General features: G+C 45.6%; 1 protein-coding gene across 2 annotated transcripts in view; it reads right to left on the bottom strand.

The window, feature by feature from the left end:
* Positions 1–2,691, bottom strand: part of NCOA2 (nuclear receptor coactivator 2) — a 194,038-nt gene extending 191,347 nt beyond the window's left edge. Inside the window, exon 1 of one of the 2 annotated variants that reach the window (XM_032183173.1) lies at positions 2,629–2,691. The gene's annotated coding sequence lies outside the window, so the exon portion shown is untranslated. Of the gene's footprint in view, positions 1–2,587; positions 2,609–2,628 lie in introns of those variants that run through there. The other variant, XM_032183174.1, reaches the window with a different exon arrangement.
* Positions 2,692–12,222: the final 9,531 nt, after the last annotated feature.

Here is a 12,222-nt window from a genome sequence, read left to right on the forward strand (position 1 = left end):
AAAAGACATGATTACACCACCTTTGTCAGGCATTTATTGCATAATGCTCACCAAAATGAGATACAAACATTGTAAAAATTACACGATTCTTCAAATACTTGTATGACATTTAGGATCAACTGTTCTTTTTAAAACTGTTCTGAGTATTTCTGAGGGTTGATTCCATGACTATTTTGCTCAAGACCCCAGATCACAAACGGACATTAAGCTTATCATAGTACCTTTATAAACTTAGGGAAGAACCTGGGGAGGGCAAGGGGGCAAATTTACATCTTTTATCTCCTGGGACACAGTGGAGCCAACTTCTGTGTTCCAGTGTAATACAGCTACTTGAGGGCTATATTAGAAATGTCAAAGTAAGGAACATAAATGCATGGGTGTCCACACATGCCTGCAAACATAGATGTATGTGCAAATTTGCATGAGCCTGATGTACCCTATTTATGACGCCACTGCTGATGTAAACAAGCAAGTGTTCTGAAAACTACGTAGGAGGTGCAGTACCTACACAATCTGTGGTAAAACGGCCAATTTTCATTCACAGGGGTCCTACACTTTTCATAAGGGAACAAGAGCCCCGCTTTGGGGAATAACAGCTTAAATGTGAGGCTCTCGAGGGCGCCCAATGCTGCCATTTCTCTGCGAGCACCCAGCACAGTGGATCAGGAGCTCCCCCTGCCCAGGCGGCCTCTCAGAGGGATCCCCCAGGAGAGGAGCCCACCAGGTGGCCCAACACTGCTATCAGGTTGTAAGGAGAGAGGAAATTAACCGGCCAGAGTTGACTTTATACTTCAGTAGGTAAAAACCCAAAGGGATGAGAACAAATGACTGCTGCCAGGCACAATGGCAGCGAAGTAAGAACAGCAACAAGAAATGCTTTAAGTAAAAAGAGTGGCAGCCTTAAACTGCCTACTTATTTACAGTGGCAATAGAGCTTTGCTGTAACTGTCATAGCCAGACACAATACGCTGAGCTCAAACTAGTCTTAAACAGCATAAAAATATTGCAGGAAGCAGGTGAATAGGCTTTATAACCGAACCGACTACCCCGAAATAAAATAAAAGCGTAAGGAGAAAACCCAGCAATCGATTACTGCCCAACAAGCAAGCCGGCCTCCTTTCACAAGGAGGCTGCTTCCTGGCTAAATTACAAGTGCATTCAGACAGCGGGCTGCACACACACACACACTTCAGGCACAAGTAGCGAGGGTGAGACCAGCTCGGACCCCGCGGCTCCGGTTACACCGCGGTTACTCCGCGGTTACTCCGCGCCCGGCGGCCCCCGAGGAGCGCGGCGGCAGCGGGGGGCCCGCAGCGCCCCCGCGCTGCGCGGAGGGAGGAGGGCTTGGGGCACCTCTCCCCCCTCGCCCCAAAAGCCTGGGGCCCCGCTCCCGGCGCTCCCGGCACTGCCGCCACCACCACCACCACCGCCGCCCCCCCGTCCTTGCAGCCCCGCGGTGAGCGCGGCGCCGCCCGCCCCGCCCGCACGGGGACCCCGCGCCCAGCCGGCTGCCATCCCTCCTCCTCCTCCTCCTCCTCGTCCTCCCCGCCCCGCGCACACACGCAGCCACACGGCACTGCGGCGGCCGGGCCCCCACCCCACCCACCCCTCCCGGGAGGCGCCGGCGGCCGCCCCGGGGCTGCGCGAACGCGGAGCCTCCGCGGCTCGGCTCGGCTCGGCCCGGCCCCGGCTCGGCTCGCCCGGCCCGGCGCGCACACGCAGGCGCAACCCCCGCGCAGAAAGTTCGCAGAAGTTGCCCGCTTTGCCCCCTCCTTCCCCCCAGCACGCCCCGGCCCACCGGGAAGGGCAGAGGGCACCTGGAGGAGCCGAGCAGAGCCGAGCCGGGATGGGAAGGGAAAAGGGAAGCGGGGTGGGAGGGGGCGTAAGGGGAACGGAGCGGCCCCCAGCCGTTGTCAGCCGGGGGAAGGGGAGGGGGCGAACACCGCCCTGCTCCCCAAATCAGCCCTTTTGTCAGCGGGGAGGGAGAGACCCTCCCTGCAAGTTTCCCGTGCGAGGAGAGGGGGGGATCCTAAACACCCCTCCGAAACCCCCCCTCCGAGCCCCGCTCTGCCCCATGCCCTCCCCCGGCGGATGCCCGCGCCCCCCCGCGGCGCCCCCTGCCTTCCCCCCACTTTCTCCCCCCGGCAGCCGCGGGGAGGCGGCTCCCCACCTCCGGCCGGCCTGGCCGCAGCAAAGCGACCCCCCCCCGGCCCGGCGGCGGCAGGGTGCGGTGCATGCACCCCCCGACCACCCCCCCCAACAACAGGGAGGGGGTGCGTCCCGGGGCAGTACCCACCCTCCCCCCCCAAAAAAGGGGGGTGTGCGCGCACGATGCCCCTTCGAGGGGCAGCCCCGCAGCCCCTCTTCCCCTCCACCTCCCCGCCGAGGGGGCCGCGACCCCCGCCCGGTTCCTCCCCCCCCCCCCCGGCTCCCCTCGGCCGGCGTCAGCGCGGGGGCAGCCGCCCGCCAACGCCGCCCCTCCGCGGCCCCGGGCGGCCCCCGGTGCCCGTCGGGGAGGCGTGGGGGGGCCCGGGGCACACCCCCCCCGCCGAGCACGGGGCCGAGGGGGGCGTGCGGGAGCCGGTACCGGGGTCAGCGGCGTCCCCCGCGGCCGCCGGCGGCGCTGACCTTCGCTTTGTAAGCCGAAGCTGAAGCTGGGGCTGCGGCCGCCATGTTCCCGTTTTAATAACTGCCTGCTTGTTTATTTCAATGCAGAGACCCTCCCACCACTCGCCCTCCTCCTCCTCCTCCTCCTCCCCTCCTTCTTCTACCCAGAGGAGGGCTGGACGGGGAGGAGGCGGGGGGAGGCACAAGGCACTCCCCCCCCCTGCCCCCGGGCACAGCGGCAGCGGCCGGGCCCCGCGCTGGGGGAGGCCGAGCCGAGCCGAGCCGATCCCAGCCGGGCTGGGTGGCACCGAGGCGCCGCCACCCCCGGCCGATGTCCCCCCGGGCCGCGGGGCCGTCCCGCTGCCCGCCCCCGGGGACAATGGCAGCCCCGCTCCCCCCAAGCCCTGCACCCACCGAGGGGAAAAAGGGGAGGGAGGGGGGAGAAGAAAGGAAAAGAGAGAGAAAAAAAAAAAAAAAAAAAGGAAAAAAAAAAGTCCTTCGCCCTCACAGGGCGAGACTTTAAACGCAGCCCGCTGCGGGACTGGGGCGCTTCCCTTGTAGTGGCCCGTCTTCACCAAAAAGAAGGGGGTGGTCTTATTTCCCCCCCCCCCCCCAAACAAAATAAAAAATAAAAAAAAAGGAAAACGCGTTGCGTGCAAATCGTGGCACCGCCGCACAACCGTGCAGCAGCACCGACTCTCTCGCAGGATGGGGAGATGCGAGTTAAAAATTATTGAGGGCCGAAGGATGGTTGTTAAACATTGCCCTTTAGTTCTGCAGGCAAGCCGTGATGCAGAAATGCTGTCTTAAAAGATCAGCCTTACGTTTTCACAACTATCACTAATGGCGAGTTATACTCTACAGGCTCTAACAATTGTTATTTTTAATGTTTTCTCACATTAATACGTAGCCCTAAGTTTTTCTGCAGTTATCCAGGCATTATACATAGTTACCGATAGTATGGCTGGCTCAGCAGATACTCTGATACTGTTTTTTATCATAAACTTTGTTTGGTAGTTACATTTTGCTGTTGTACCAGTGCTGCTTGTGTTTCCCCATGCTCGTCTGACTCATTTTTTTTTTTGTGTTTGTTTGTTTTGCTTTTTTTCTTTCACTCAGTAATAATAGTTCAGTTGTCTCTCAAAACAAATTTAAGGCAAACCTTCTGCCCTGCTTGTTTCCTCTGTCCACTGAAAACTTCTAATATTTTCCTCCTCTGGAGAAGGAACTTTGGTATGGTATAATTTTGTCACATTAGGAAGCTGGGGCGATGGAGGGGATAATTTACATATGCTTAGCTTTGCTGCTAAATTAACAAGAGATCCTACCTACCCCAAATGCCACCCTTTTATGCTTTTGGCATCACTCCAAGTGGGCATGCTCCAGTGCTGGGCTGCTGCAACTGGAGAGGACAACTGTTGGGAATGTCCCTGCGCATCGGTCGTGCTCAGGCAGAGAAACTCTTGTGTTTGCAGAAAGCTCTTCCAACTTGCCCATAGACAGGCAGTCAGCAAAGAGATCGAAGGGCTGTTCTGGCTGAAGCGCAGAGAACTCAGAATATTGCCTTGAAATAACATGGCAAATGAGAGCAGCTTGTATGTGGAAAGAAACCTGGGGCAAAGAGATAGAGCTTTTCCTCTGGTCTCATTTGTTATATCTGTGCAAATTTCTGTAGCAAATAAGCTAACTGTTATACAGGCAATAATCTCATTTACCTCACGGTCATGACACATTCATTCCCCTATGCGAAATGAAGCAGTGGTCCTCCGGGAAAAAAATAGTGTCTTTGATATTATGACCATAAGCAGTATAATTTAGAATTGCACAGGTAATTTTAATTCCAGTATTTCTTATTTAAAAATCCTTGATTTTGTCCAACCCTGCACATCCTTCAAAGTAACCAAAACTCCTTATTAAATTATTACCTAAATCCACCAGGAAGAGCAAGGCAGGCCTTTTACCTTGCTGCAGTACAAACACAACAGATTGCCCACCTACCACAAAGTTTATGGGTTCAGCACTGAGAAAACCCCTCAGTCTGAAGCAGCTGAGTGTCCTTGGCAAACTGGGTGAGAGAGGGGATTTAACTACCTCCACATATGTTTGGATCCTCTGAAATTTGTTATAAGCTGCTAACTCGTGAGCAAATACGTTTTGTCATCTAGGGCCAGAATACAAAACCCTGGTCAAAAATATCACTGTGTACAAAGGCCAGGAATTATGTTATTCCTAATTGCTGTTCTTTAAAGGGAAAGCATCGTCTTCCAGAGGGAAAAGGATTCACTAAACACACTTCAGTGCTGGATTTTATTCAGCTTTATGGCTCTTTGAATCCCCTCCAATGTATTGCACCAGCACTGCATTAAGCTGAGTAGAGATGGGTTTCACTTTTCACAAGAAGCTTCTCCAGTTTAAAACAAGAGCAATATATGCATTCTGTCATCCTCCCATGTTCATCCTCCTCCCACTTAGACTTCTAACCTTGCTGGCTATTTTGTTCACAGCATCACATTGTACAGTCACTTGATTATTCACTGTGATCTGCAAACCTTTCCTGGTGTGAAACTTAACACAGACAGAAGCTTTTAATTCCTTTGAATTTTCAGTGAAGTTTGCTTAAATTTCCTCATCATAACTTTTTTTTTCCCCCCAGATCAATAAGAAGAAGAAGAAAAAAAAAAGGAGATTCTGAGTGTAATAATGTTTCACTGATCAGAATAAACATATGTTTTAATTTTCTTTTTAAATCCTCCCTTCCCCCCCAGTGAATTTCTACAAAATTTGGCACACAGAGTAGTGTGAATAAAACTAACATACACAGGAATGTTCTTGCCTGCTTTTCAAATAAGCTGGAAAGTTATTCTTCCATCAGGTGAAAGGCCATTAACAATTTGTTGAATGCTCATGAACTTGGGAAGCCACTTAGGTATGGCTGCTGTCTCGTAAAGCTCCATCTCCAGCTTTTACACATAACAAAGAGGGGTTTATGTGCACCTGCTGACATCAGGGCTATATGTAGAGCAGCTGTTGGTGCACAACATTTTTTTCCATGAGCAGCTGCATTTACCCTGTATAATCACTCTGCCCACCTTTATGGAGAACTGAGTCCCCACTTACTCATTAACATTCCCAAGACAACTTAGATATGGTCTTTATGACATCAATTATATATAGAGAGATACTGTATATACCTAACTCAAATCCACAAAGAAATCAAAATGAAATTTTAAATCAGGTAAATCTTCTGTATGATCTTCACCCTCTTTAGGGTGAGGGGACCTTTCAAGATCTTTTGGTTGAACCCTCAGCTCCAAGTAGGGACAATTTTGAAGTTATACCAGCTTTCTCAGTGTCATATCCAGCCAAGTTTTTCTGTCTCTAAGGAAGGAGATTGCACAGCATCTCTGAGCAACCTGTTCCAGTGTTTGACCACACTTCTGAGGTTTCTGGGTTTTTTGTTTGTTTGTTTTCCTTTCTATCTAACAAGTATGTTCCGGCTTGTGTCTGTTACCTCTCACAGTTAAAAGGCAACTGTGACCTTCCAAGAAGGCTCCATCTTCTCTATACCTACCCATTAGGTAGCTGAAGAGAACAACAAAATTTCCATCTGCATTCTCTCCATAAGACTGAATAACCCAACCCTCTCAATTGCTACTTGCATGCCATTTGCTCCAGCCACCTCACCTCCTTGGCAGCACTTTACTGTATTTGCCTTTTTATATCATTGACTTTTATGTACTCGGGAGCTCAAATGAGGATGCAGTAGTCCAGATGCAATCTTACACATACTCCACGGATTGGAATATGGCTCTTGTTATTATGGCCCAGGATGCCATTGGCTTCTGTTGCAAGCGCACACTGCTGGCTGAGTTGCTGCTCATCCACAAATCCCTTTTTGCAAAGCTATTTCACCTACTCAGTCCCCCAGCTCGTAACGTGGACACTTATTCCATCCCAGCTCAAGGATGCCGTATCACCATTTGTCAGAATTTGTGAGGTTCCTGCCAGCCCTTTTCTCCAGCCTGCTGATGTCCCTCCAGTGTATTCACCACACCTCCCCAGTCTGTCATCATCTGCAAACTTGCCATGGGTACACTTCATCTCATCACTGAGGTCACTGACAATGATGTCACACAGTATCAGCCCCAGGATTCCAGCCACCAGCTGGGTCTGCTACTGGATCACAACCCTTGAGCCTAAGGGTCCAGCCAATTTTACACCAAATCTTCCTCTTGTTTAGTTCATACCTTTCCAGTGTGGTTAAATAAGGTCTGCAAATAATTGTGTCAAAAGTCTTACTGAAGCCAAGGTAAATGACATCCCCTGCTCTCCCTTTCTCCACATAAAACGTCCATCCCTTTTTGTTATAGAAAGCAGTCAGGTTGGTCAGGCAGTTTTTGGCTTACTGCCTGTCCCCCATCACCTGCCTAATCCTCCCACAGACTAAGGTCAGTTTGGCTGACAGTTCCCCAGATATTCCTCCTTGTAGATGGAGGCAACATTTGCCTTTTTTGAGTCACCAAGTGCTTTTCCCAGACACCATGACCGTGGAAAGGTATGCTATACACACACCTGGCATGGTACTCATACCTTATGGTTACAGTCACTGTGACCCTCTGACCTGGCATCCCATCCCCCAAACACCTCTGATTATCCTCTTTCCATCATCCCTTTACCAAAGGCTCCCCTTTCGAAGTCACACATTGGCTTAAATGCTGCTATGTTCTTTTAAAGCATCTAGGATCTGGCTCAGTTTCTCTAATGGTACTTAGGCTTTATTTTCATTTGACACACCAGCTTAATTATGAGGTTGCCATGAGGAACATATCAGAGGTACATAGTGCTTATATGTTAAAATTAAAAATATTTTTTTTCCCTTAGAAAAACTTAAGGCACCATTTTCCCACCTCAGATAATAAAACTGTAAATTTACAAAGTGCTTAATCAAACATTTTTTTGCTTTTTGGGGTGTTATTAATACAACAGTTTGTTTCATATTCATACTTTTTCATCAGATAACCTTGAAAAGCTCAAAATTTTTCAAGCAATAAATCAATCAAGATCAATTTTATCTTGTAAAATGTTCTGAATTTGCTAAGCCAACACTCTGCAGAGAGGTATTATAAAAAAATCTGGGTTAGCTAGACTACCTATGTAATAAATGTGTAGTGTATTAGAATTTTAATCAATATTTATGCAAATATTTTTATACTAGAATAAATTACTCTTATTTTATTCATACTACTTTTTCTTTTTTTTTTTTTTTTAGTAGTTCTGACTAAGACAAAATAATATTCAGCTGAGGGAAATATACATGTATAACTAAAGCTCAACTGTTACGGAAAGTGTATATATCATCCTTGTACTGTAATATAAAAACCAAAACAATCAACAAACTCATACTTTTACATTGCTGGACCTGCATTTACCTAGCCTATTTGTTTGCATCCCTTTCTTTCAGCTACAGATAGCAATCATGACCGCAATAAGTGATGGACCAAACAAAATCTGCCCCTAAATTTCTTGTGTGTTGTGATGGGATTGCTGAGCAGTTGGTACAAAATCCCAACCATGAAAAAGGGGTTGTTTCCTCTGTTGGCTGGGCACTCCTGGACACACAGCTCGGGGTGACCCTGCTCATGTGGGAGGCATCCCTAGATGTCCCTTCCAGCCTTGGGAATTCTGTGACTGTGATACTTTTAGTATGAAACAATTACTTCTGCTTCTATGCTTTATTTCACACTTCTCTCCTAACTTTTCCATATAATATTCTCTAATATTTTTCCTTTTGCCCCTACTTTCCCTTTTATCTTTATTTTTTCTAGTCTTTTATTCTCAGTCTCTCCCATACTCTCATCCTGCAACATGTGCTCAACAATACAAACACCCTGACATATTCTGCATATTCATGTAGTCTATTCAAAAGATGGTGCCTTTCTTTCTAGTGAGGATGAAAAAGGCCCAGCTCACCCCTATAGTCAGACTTTAATCAAGAAAGTAAACAGCCGTCAAGCATCCACACTAAGGGGTATAACTGAGCTACACATAAGAAATAAAGCTACAAGTGTTTCATTATGTTTTTGCTGCTTAGAGAGCAAGGTCCTCTTCCCCTTGTAATTATGTGGCTGAACATGTTAATTTATCTTTTATTTAGAATTGTGTAACACTGTCTTCCTCCCTTGATTTCCTGTGCTTTAATATATACAATTTCCTACTTTCACAAGAATTTGATAATAAAATATACTGCTGAGGAAAGGCAGAACTAAAACTTCTTAAAAGACACTCAACATTAACAAGGTGACATGAATGCTTTAACAAACCCCTAGACACACCCTTTGTTTGCTCTATTTTGGATGTCCTCAGAAAACTTATTCTAAGGTAACTTTATTAATTCCTATTTAACAATTACTTCTCATCACTGATCAAACACACTATAATGTTTTCCTTCCAAACTATAATGATCGTGCATGTAGGGTCTAAGTGTCCCTACATCTTTGATGTTGAACGCACTTTCTAAATTCACTATTAAGCTGATTACACACTGATCAATCTATGTTCTTCATTGGTCACTTACCGTGTAAACCTGGAGATATGTACACATGTAAGCTTACTAGCTCATGTAATTAGAGTGCAGTAGGCATAAAAAAAAATCAGAGGGGTGGTGAAGCATGTTTTTAACTGGCAAAAACTCAGCATGTCTGTACAAGTAGCACATTTCATGAAGCAGACATAAGATCTGCCTCTCTGTACTGCAGTTCTTAATGCCATTATGAAAGAGATTAAATCAAGATGGAGATGACAGTGATTTAGTCACAGAACCAGTTAAATGGCTTTCCAAACTTGAGGCCACTGATAGTATTTTGATTTACAGATAGCATAGAAGTTTGATCTTAAAAACATTTAACTGAAATAAAGTCCAGAAGCTATAAAGAAGGAAATATAAGGAGCCTGGCGCAACTCCCTAGCTCGACTCCTAGTTCGATTTCCAACCATAAGTTTTTGCACGGAGTTGTTTTAATCTAACAAAAAATTAGGGGAAAAAATGTCCCTGAGTTTTTCATACTACATAGCAGGCAGAAGTTTTCCATTTCCTGAGACTACCTCCATTTCAGCCTAATGGCTTGCCCTCTTGAAAGCTGGTTAGCATCAGCCTCATCTGACTCATCAGATGAAGGCATCAGGAATGGGAAACAGTCATTCCTAAAGAGTGAGACAGAGAGTGCAGACCAACAAGTTGAAGATTTCCGTGATTGGTTTTGGACATCCTTCCTTTCCTTCCCCAGGCAGCTCTTCAGATTTGCTGACTTTTGTGTGCCTGACAGCTCTGGTGGTCTCCTTAAACTGGCTTCCTCCATTTATGGGCTTCAGGAGCAGATACTGCTACCACATAATTCCTCCACCTGTAGGATGGAGATGACACATTACTCAGAGTATAACAAGCAGTTCTATGATTTACCTTCTGCTTTCTTGTATCAGGAAGAAAAGTTAACAGGGTTGTCTTTTAAAAAATCATTGGTCATCAGAATTAACGTGTCACAAAAACTAGTCTCAGAGCTATTGCTCTAGCCTTCCTATACATTCAAGTAGGCAGCTCTTGATCAGTATAAGATAGTTCACATTTCTGAAGTTGCTACACTGCTATAGTACATACTCACATCTGTTTGTTTTTGTAGTTAAAAGTAACTGCTTTTGTTGTTATTACATGTGGATTTTAGTTTCCTCTTAAATAGGGTCCATCAGGAAACAGTAAGGTTAGGAAAGGCAAAACTGAAGGTGGAAGATTATTCCCTGTTAAGTTCTCAAATATATTTTAGTAATTATCATAATATATGAAAAAAAAATGTTTCATAAAAATGAATTAAAAAGAGAAAAAGAGCTAAGATAAATTGATAAATAACTTACTGCTTGTACCTGCAGTAAGGTAATTCATGCTTGATTAGACGCTTGAAAGATGATGCAAATGCACTGAAAAAAAATAAATGGAATAGCACAATTTGTAACAACGAGCATACTTACATGTAACTTAACCAACTCAACCTTACAACTGTTTAGTGACTCCAATCTGACAGCTAAGGTAATGGGCTCTATCAGTAGTTCTGCTTGCACTGTTTAAATCAACAAATGTTTCACAAGAGCCACTGTAGCCCTAACATTAGGAGGACAAGTGGCATAAAGCTCTCTCCCATCTTTTGCTGTCCCATTCAGAAAACCAGGTACACCCTAAGTTTTCCACTCTGCACTTTGATTCTCATAATTAAGAAAGATCCTGCAGTGCAGAATTAAAGCACATTTGAGGAGACATTTACATTTGCTGTGCTTTCTGGGATGCGGGCTTCCAAAACCAATTGTCCTTAGTACATTCTTCTGCCAACTGCCTCAGCCTTATGCTTACCAAAGAGAGAGAGAAAAAAAAAAAGACAGACTGAGCTGAGCCAAAGGTGTTTTCGTTTTTTTTTTTTTTTTTTTTTTTTTTTTTTAACATCAGAGAGTGCCAAAGTATGAGGAGGAATTTTATTTCCATATAGAAAACTATCACATTCCCTCTTAGTTTAAATGCAGCCTGTTGGGTTAAATATATACTCTGTATCCAGAAAAAAAAAAGAGAAACAACAAGAGCATGAGGCAGAAAGAGGTCGAGAGGTCATCTGTGTCCACCCCCTCCTTTAAAGCAGGACTATCAACACCTATCTCACTGCTAAGTCGTTGGTCTAACCTGTTCTTGATGACCTGTGATGAAGACATCACAGCCTCCCAGCTACTGCATTGCTCTGCTCCACACAACTAGTTTTTCTAAAGCTTTGACTTGGTTTCTCCTGATGTCTTTTAAGCCTTTATCTTCTCCTCATATCTACCATAGGTATGGAGATGAGATTTTTTTTTCCCATGTCTCTTTACTTACTGGTTCTCACCTGTATGCAGAACTGAGGCTGTGTTTCTTTCTCAGTCTTTTTCTAGACTGAGAATCCCAGTTCCTTCCAGCTCTCATTTCTGTGGGTCCCTGGGCATTTAAGCTGCAGTCCTACAGACTTTCTACAGTTGGTGGAGAGAAGACACATTTCTTGACAGTGAACATCCCACTTGGTCTGAGACCTTACTGGCACTGGAAGAAATACTCCATTTGCCATGCAGGCTGTATGTCTTTTTGAACATCCCTAGTTGCTTTTGTTCTGTCCCAGTCCCTGAGAACACGGCATTGCTCACCCTTGTTCAGAGATCAGACCTATCATCCTAACCCCCAAATTTAAAAACGTAGTTTAATACATTATTACGGAGATTATATTGATAAATGGCACTCCAAATGAAGTCCTCATCAAGTTATTTAAAAAATATCTTAAAGGAAAACCTGACAGAGGCTTTTAGAGTACAACCATCTGTACTTTTCAGCAAAATCCAAACTCTAAATCAAAGCATAGTAAGCATATAACACTGGTATGGTTTGTACATACTGAATCTGCCTGAATTTTGCAAAGACAAGTACACATGTGTTCGTTTCTCTTTAGTAGTATTTCTACGGATCAACATCATGGATATCAGAGAATCATGCTTTACTTTTAACTACAAACAAGTCTCAGTATTGTCTTATGATAGCCTTATGTAACAGTATGATTTGTAAGA

This window comes from Aythya fuligula, chromosome 2, assembly GCF_009819795.1.
Source record: "Aythya fuligula isolate bAytFul2 chromosome 2, bAytFul2.pri, whole genome shotgun sequence".
NCBI lineage: Eukaryota > Metazoa > Chordata > Aves > Anseriformes > Anatidae > Aythya > Aythya fuligula.